This window comes from Balaenoptera acutorostrata, chromosome 2 (genome assembly GCF_949987535.1).
Source record: "Balaenoptera acutorostrata chromosome 2, mBalAcu1.1, whole genome shotgun sequence".
NCBI lineage: Eukaryota > Metazoa > Chordata > Mammalia > Artiodactyla > Balaenopteridae > Balaenoptera > Balaenoptera acutorostrata.
Genome location: NC_080065.1, coordinates 91,669,917 through 91,677,902, shown reverse-complemented (window position 1 = coordinate 91,677,902; position 7,986 = coordinate 91,669,917). Strand labels below are relative to the sequence as shown.

The following is a 7,986-nucleotide window of genomic DNA, read 5'->3' as shown; positions in this document are numbered from 1 at the left end:
GTGGTAAGTAGGCCTAGACAGCAACATATTTGTATTTATGACTTCAGTTTACCAATCTTATTCAAGATTGTGTTTACCAAATATTTCTTTTCTATGCAAAGTGCATGTAGTTCTCATTCCTTCATCTGGACCAAACCAGCATTTGTAAAAGTCATCAGGGTTGTGGGAGGGACTTTTGAGTTTATTATAGAAAGAGGAATTACAGATTTTCTAAATATTATTTTAAGGAAAAAATAAGAGCAGCATTTAGATTGAAGAATTTACCATGGTTTCTTTTGTTCTGTTTCTTCCATTGTTCCTCCTTTACTCACACACCAGCTGGTAATATTTGTGCATGGGGCATTGGGTCCCTGTCTCCCCATTCCCTGTCTCAAAAGCACATGTCATTAATCTCCTCCTCTTCCCCCTCAGCATTGAGGTGTTCTTTCAATATCATATACTTGGCTTATCTGGGGCTGGTCGTACAATCTCCTGGAGCAAAGTTTACTTTTAAATGAGCTATAAATTCATGACTTTTTGTAATGGAACAGATTCCAAATATATAAAATTAATGGGATATTGGGATTGGTTTTCTAAATTCAAATTACATTGCTGTAGACTCCTGGTATGACCAGAGCAGTACAGGTCAACATGGTCTCCCCTTTGCTCTGTACAAAAGCAAAAGAAAATGAAGAAATTTCTGTAAACATCATTTTCAGTGAGAAGATAGGAGACAGATATAATCAACAAATTTTAAAATACATATAAGGGGCATAAAACTTCTAGAGAAAACATAGAATATCTTTATGACACCAGGACCAGGAAAGAGTTCTTAGCTCATAGATAGCACTTACTATAAAAGAAGCAAATAATGAATTTCACTTCTTCAGAGTTGAAACTTCTGCTCATTGAAAGATACTGTTAAACAAGTAAAGAAGCACTCCACACACAGGGAGAAAATATTTGCTTTATATATATATCTGGCAAAGTGCTTGTATTCAGAATATGTAAAAACATCTATAATTCAATAACAAAGACAATAAAAGGGGGCATACCCAGAGTTAGCTAAATTACAGGGCCTAAGGGCACAGTTCTCCACAAGACCACCCTCGCTTCTGAGAAGAGGGGTTCTCAAAAGCACCTTCAGTTTCAATAATTCTCTGGAAGTACTCACAGAACTCACTGAAAGCTATTTATATTCATGGTTACAGTTTATTAGAGAGAAAAAAATTTTTCAGAAAATCAGTCAAAGGAAGAGACTCCTAAGGCATAGTTGGGATTGGTTCCAAATGTGAAGCTTCTGTTGTCCCCAGGACGCATTACCCTCCCAGCATTGATGTGTAACAGTACACATAGAGTATTGCCAACTTGGGAAGCTCATCTAAACTTTGAGGTCCAGAGTTTTTATTGGGGCTTCACTACATTGGCATGATTGATTGATTGCCCATCTGCTTGATCTCAGCCTCTAGGTCAACTGACTCCATGTGACCTAAAGCACCCACCCTCTATTCATATGATTGATCTTTTGGTGGCCAGCCTCTGCCCTTAATAAAGACACTCCTATCAGGTATGATATAGATTATCTTCCAGAAGCAAAGGCAAAGGCCAAATCTTCTCTTTGTGAAGACTAACTTTTTTACTACAAAGGGCAAAAGAACCTCTGCAAAGGAAGATATATGATTGATCAAAGCGTACACAAAATGTAGTACAACATTGATAGTTATCATGGAAATGCCAATTAACACCACAGATACCACTACAACCCGTGAAAATGGATGAAATTAAAATGGCTTGATAAGATGAAGTATTGGTGAGAATGTGGGCCAACTAGAATTCTCATACATTTCCAGTGCAGATATAAAATTGTACAACAACTTTGATTGATGTATAAAGTTAAAAATACATCTGCCTATGATGCAGCATTCCACTCCCAGGTATTTACCCAAGATTAATGAATACATTTGTCTATAAAAATACATGTACAAGAGATTTCATACCATCTTTAGGCATAACAGTCAAAACTAGGAACAACCCAAATGTCCACCAACAAGAGAATAGGTAGACAACTTGTGGTATAGTCTTATAATGAAACACTATTCACCAGTAAAAAAGAATAATCTACTGTTTTACCCAACAACATGAATTAATCTCAAGCAATTTATGCTGAGTGAAAGATGCCATATACAAAAGAGTACATAGTGTATGATTACATTTATATGAAATCATAGGACAAGCAAAATTAATCTATGGTGATAAAAATCAGAATAGCGTTTGACATGCAAGAAAATGAAGGTGGGAAGGGGTAGTGATTGACAGGAAAGAAACTTTACTGTGTGATGAAATGTCCCATAATGTGATATGGGTGAGGGTTACAAGGTATGAACAGTGGTCAACTCATCATCTTGAACACTTTAGATTTGTGCAGTTCACTGTATATAAATTATACCTCAATTTTAAATACATTTTCTAAAGGTGAGACTCAGTCAGAAACAGACAAGCTACATATACTTTGTTTCGAATGATGGGTGGTAGCTTTGTATAGCCTTCTGCTGGGCTGATTTTGATTCAGAGAAACAGAGGAAGCTATACAAGCAAATAGCTGGTCTGGAAAAATACAACTCATTCAGTGATGAGAAATAAGGAATAGGCCCAGCATCAATACAAAGATTCTGTTTTTTAAAATGGCAGAAAACAAAAGCAAAAGTTATCAATCATTATGGACTGAACTGTATCCTCTCCAGAGTTAATATGTTGAAGCCCTAAGCCCCCAAGTGACTGTATTTGGAGATAGGTCTTTAAAGAGGTAATTAAGGTTAAATGAGATCATAAGGGAGGGGCCCTTACCCAATAGGACTGTTGTCCTTGTAAGAGGTAGAAGAGACACCAGGGGTGTATACACACAGAGGAGAGTCCATGTGAGAACACAGTGAGAAGAAGGTCATCTGCAAGGCTTGAAGGGAAGTTTTAGGAGAAACCAAACCTGCCAAAACCTTGATCTTGGACTTCCAGCCTTCCATTTACAGTAGCACCAAAAAGAAAAAGGTAGCAATAAATTAAACAAAAGAAGAGCAAGTTTTTTGAACACTGAAAACTACAAAACATGGTTGAAAGAAATTAAAGACCTAAATAAGTGGAATGATGTCTCATGTCTATGAATCAGGAGACCTAATAGTGATAAAATGGCAATAATCACCAAATTCATCTACACATTCAATGCAATTCTTATCAAAATTTCAGATACCTTTATTGAAGGAATTGATAAACCAATCCTAAAATTCATACGGAAGTGCAAGTTACCCAGAATAGCCAATATAATTTTGAAAAGTAAAAATAAAGTTGGAGGACTCACACATCATAATTTCAAAACTTACTATAATGCCACAATGATCAAGACAGTGTGATTCTGGCATAAGGATAGACATACAAACTCATGGAATACAAATGAGATTCCATAACAAACTCTTACATTTATGGTCAGATTATTTTTGACAAGGGTGTCATGAATGTTCAATGGGGAAAAGAATAATCCTCTGAACAAACAATGCTGAGACAACTGTATATCCATATGCAAAAGAATAAGTTGGACTCCTTCCTTACACTATATACAAAAATTAACTGAAAATGGGTCAGAGATCTAAATATAAGAGCTAAAACTATAAAATGTGGAAGAAAACGTTGGAGTAAATATTCACGACCTTGGGTTAGGCAATGGTTTCTTAGATATGACATAATGATACAAGCAAGGAAAGAAAAAATATAAATAAGTTAGATAATTTGGGCTTCATTAAAATTAAAAACTTTTGTGATTCAAAGGATACTATCAATAAAGTGAAAAAATAACCACAATATGGGAAAAATATTTGTAAATCATACATGTGATAAAGGACTTGGATAGAATATATAAAAATTATTACAACTTAACAGTAGAGAGAGAAATAACTCAATTTTTAAATGGGCAAAGGATTTGAATAGACATTTCTCCAAAGAAGATACACAGATGGCACCTTTATGTATGTTCAACATCATTAATCATGAGACAAATGTATATCAAAATCACAAGGATATGTACAGAGAAATAGAAGTCCTAGAGGTGGAAGATTTTAATTTACTTCTCTGAGTCTAAGACAGATCAAGTAGATCAGAACCTAAAAAAGAGGTAGATCTAACAAACGTAAGTAGTATAGTTGATCTGATTGATAAGCAGTTTCACCATTAAGGGACCCTGGGGCCCTGTAATTTAAAGGACTCTGAATTTTGCAAACACATAAAACTGATTAAATAATACACAGGAGTCTCTTTCTCTCTGAATCTGATGCTCAGCATTGGCACAGAGTGACTAGAATTCCTAAACATCCATCTTTTCATTAACACCATTCAAGCCCCAGAGAAACACTTCACCACATCTCTTGCCCTATGTCTTTGAAACAAAAGGGAACTATGTCCAAGTGACCTGAAATTTTGGAGGTTGTGCTTCTCTCTACATCACAGATGGAGACTGCTTCCAAGAGTGGGGAGCATTAAGCTGAGGATGCTTAGTTATGAGAAAAGACATATTAAGTAACTTGTCAAATTCTTACTCTCAGATAGCATAAATGTTACAAATCCTGCCTAGTGAAGTATCATTTCCCAAGGTGCTAACAGTGGTATGCTGGAGCTAGCTCATACCAGCTCCCAAGAGCCAGTGGTTAAAAAGGCGGGAATTTTGCAAGCCAGATTTTAAATCACTGGTAGCCTTAAATGAAATAGGTAAATATTACTAATCAGGACATTACTAGTGCTAATTAGTAATTAATTAGTACTAATCCCCTCTCTCCCCATGCTGGTTTAGCAGCATACTGGTATGAAGTTTCCTTTTTTTTTTTTTTTTTTTTCTTTTTTTTGTCTAGTCATGTCCTTTTTCATTGTTCTGGAGGTACCCACAATTTTTATGGTATTTGCAACAGTTTTGAAAGTGTGGTAGCTGAGGAACTTTTTGCAATATAAAATAATTAATGTTACTATTAAATTTGTATATATGTAGGTATCTTACACTGTAAATGAACACTGAACGTTAATTGTGTATATTTTTATTTTTGTAAAAATAATACAACTTTTTAAAAGTACATTAAAAAGTCAACTTTACTTTTGAAAGTTTATGAAAAATTCATATAGTCAGTAATTGTAGTTTATATTTTGCTTTTTAATTTTAATGTGTAATTTTAATATTGTAGTAGAAAAATAACATTCTTGAAAAATATATGAAAACTATTGGGTTGGCCAAAAAGTTTGTTCGGTTTTTTCCATAAGCTGGCTCTAGTAGTGCTTAGTTGTCTTTAACTTCATTTGAAACAATTTTGTTAGATTGTATTGTGACAGCTGTCATATCAGCTTGCATTTTAAAAAAAAACTTATCAAAATCGGTGAATTTTTTGTAGCCATTTTAATATTAAGATGGAAGAAAAAAGCAACATTTTCGGCATATTATGCTTTATCATTTCAAGAAAGATAAAAATGGGGCTTCCCTGGTGGCGCAGTGGTTGAGAGTCCGCCTGCCAATGCAGGGGACACGGGTTTGAGCCCTGGTCCGGGAAGATCCCACATGCCACGGAGCGGCTAGGACCGTGCGCCACAACTACTGAGCCTGTGCTCTAGAGCCCGTGAACCACAACTACTGAAGCCCACACACCTAGACCCCGTGCTCAGCAACAGAGGGAGGCCACCACAATGAGAAGCTTGCGCACCGCAACGAGGAGTAGCCCCTGCTCACCGCAACTGGAGAAAGCCCGCGCATAGCAACGAAGAGCCAACGCAGCCAAAAATAAATAAATGAATCTATTAAAAAAAAAAAAAAAAGTTAAAAAAAAAAGAAAGGTAAAAACGCAGCTGAAACACAAAAAAAGATTTGTGCAGTGTATGAAGGTGCTGTGACTGATCGAACTTGTCAAAAGTGGTTTTTGAAGTTTCATGCTGGAGATTTCTCACTGGATGATGCTCCATGGTCAGGTAGACCAGTGGAACTGAGACATTAATTGAGAACAATCATATGCCACACGGGAGATAGCCAACATACTCAAAATATCCAAATCAGGTGTTGAAAATCATTTGCACCAGCTTGGTTATGTTAATTGTTTTGATGTTTGGGTTCCACCTAAGTGAAGCGAAACCTTCTTGACCATGACCATATTTCCATGTGCGATTCTCTACTGAAATGTAACGAAAACGTTCCATTTTCAAGACAAATTGTGATGGGTGATGAAAAGTGGATACTGTACAACAAGGTGGAATGGAAGAGATCGTGGGGCAAGCGAGATGAACCACCACCAACCACACCAAAGGACGGTCTTCATCCAAAGAAGGTGATGTTGTGTATATGGTGGGATCGGAAGGGAGTCTTCTATTGCGAGCTCCTTCTGGAAAGCCAAACGATAAATTCCAACAAGTACCGCTCCCAGTTACACCAACTGAAAGCAGCACTCAACGAAAAACGTCCAGAATTAATCAACAGAAAATGCATAATCTTCCATCAGGATAACGCAAGACCGCATGTTTCTTTGATGACCAGACAAAAACTGTTACAGCTTGGCTGGGAAGTTCTGATTCATCTGCTGTATTCACCAGACATTGCACCTTCGGATTTGCATTTGTTTTGGTCTTTACAATTCTCTTAATGGAAAAAATTTCAATTCCCTGGAAGACTGTAAAAGGCACCTGGAGCAGTTCTTTGCTCAAAAAGATAAAAAGTTTTGGGAAGATGGAATTATGAAGTTGCCTGAAAAGAGGCAGAAGGTAGTGGAACAAAATGGTGACTACGTTGTTCAATAAAAGTTCTTGGTGAAAATGAAAAATGTGTCTTATTTTTACTTAAAAACTGAAGGCACTTTTTGGCCAACCCAATAATAATAAATATTTATGTTTGATTTAAGTAGGGTTTTTTTTTTGTTTTTTTGGCTTTTTTTGCGATGTCCGGCTACAAACCATTCTTAGCACCCACTGTTCTGAGCACTAAGCATAGAAATAGCTGCTTCCTCTCTGCCCCAACGTCACAGGTGCAGCAGGCAGCCACACCCGTGGTGCAAGCGGGTCCAGCATCTGCAGGGCAGCGTCCCCTCCTTCCCACCCAGTGATTTAAGTTTTTGATAAAAAATGTATTTGTATTTCATATATTTGATTACTAGTACCTTTCACATTTAACACATGATTTTTGGTAATAGGACAAAAATTTACGAAAAAAATCTTAATCATTACAATATAATTTTGTTCATGGTTGCCAGGTGTTGGGGGAGTGACAAACGGTGAGTGAGTACTTAGGGGGTGGGGTTTCTGTTTGGGGTCATGAAAATGTTTTGGAACTAGATTCCACAATGTGGTGAATATACTAAGCGCCACTGATTGTTCACTTTAAAATGGTAACTTTTATATTATGTGAATTTCACCTAAATACAATTTTTTTAAAAATAAATAAAGCAATATAATTTTGTTGAAAGGAAGGCAAGAAAAAGAATTTTAGGGGATAAATATATAAATAACTTATGAATTATATATGTCTTATTATTCATCCAAACACCAGCAGCACATCACCAAAACATCCAGACGTGTAAAAGTAACTGAATTCTGTCATTTTTTATATTTTGCTGACTTTCAGTCATATAAAAACTCTGCTTTTTTTAACACGTTACTCAATTTTGTTATTATGAACATATATTTACCAAGGTAGAAGAATAAACATATTTTATTGAGTGCTAGTTTTAATGTGTAACTTTTATAATTTTTAGACATAATGTGTAACTTTTAAATATTTAGATGTGATATATTGGCCTATATTTGTGCTTCTGCCTCAGACTCCACCTACTACAGTGTGTGATGTATCAAAAGTCAGTGAAAAGGACAAAATCTGGGCAGTTCTGGAAGCAGTTCATCCAGTGATGCAGGGGAGAGTGTTAGATAACATGAGATACTTACCAAGTGCTATTTGGGGGTAAATGATGAAATTTTCAATTATGGATTAATTTTTTAATCTGATTTCATATG

The 7,986-nt window shown here is 36.0% G+C and overlaps 1 non-coding gene across 1 annotated transcript; it reads right to left on the bottom strand.

The window, feature by feature from the left end:
- Nucleotides 1-6,915: 6,915 nt before the first annotated feature.
- On the bottom strand, nt 6,916-7,048 carry LOC114239127 (small nucleolar RNA SNORA43). Its single transcript, XR_003624312.1, has one exon. It is a non-coding gene; the product is annotated as a small nucleolar RNA SNORA43 (small nucleolar RNA).
- Between the last annotated feature and the right edge of the window lie 938 nt (nt 7,049-7,986).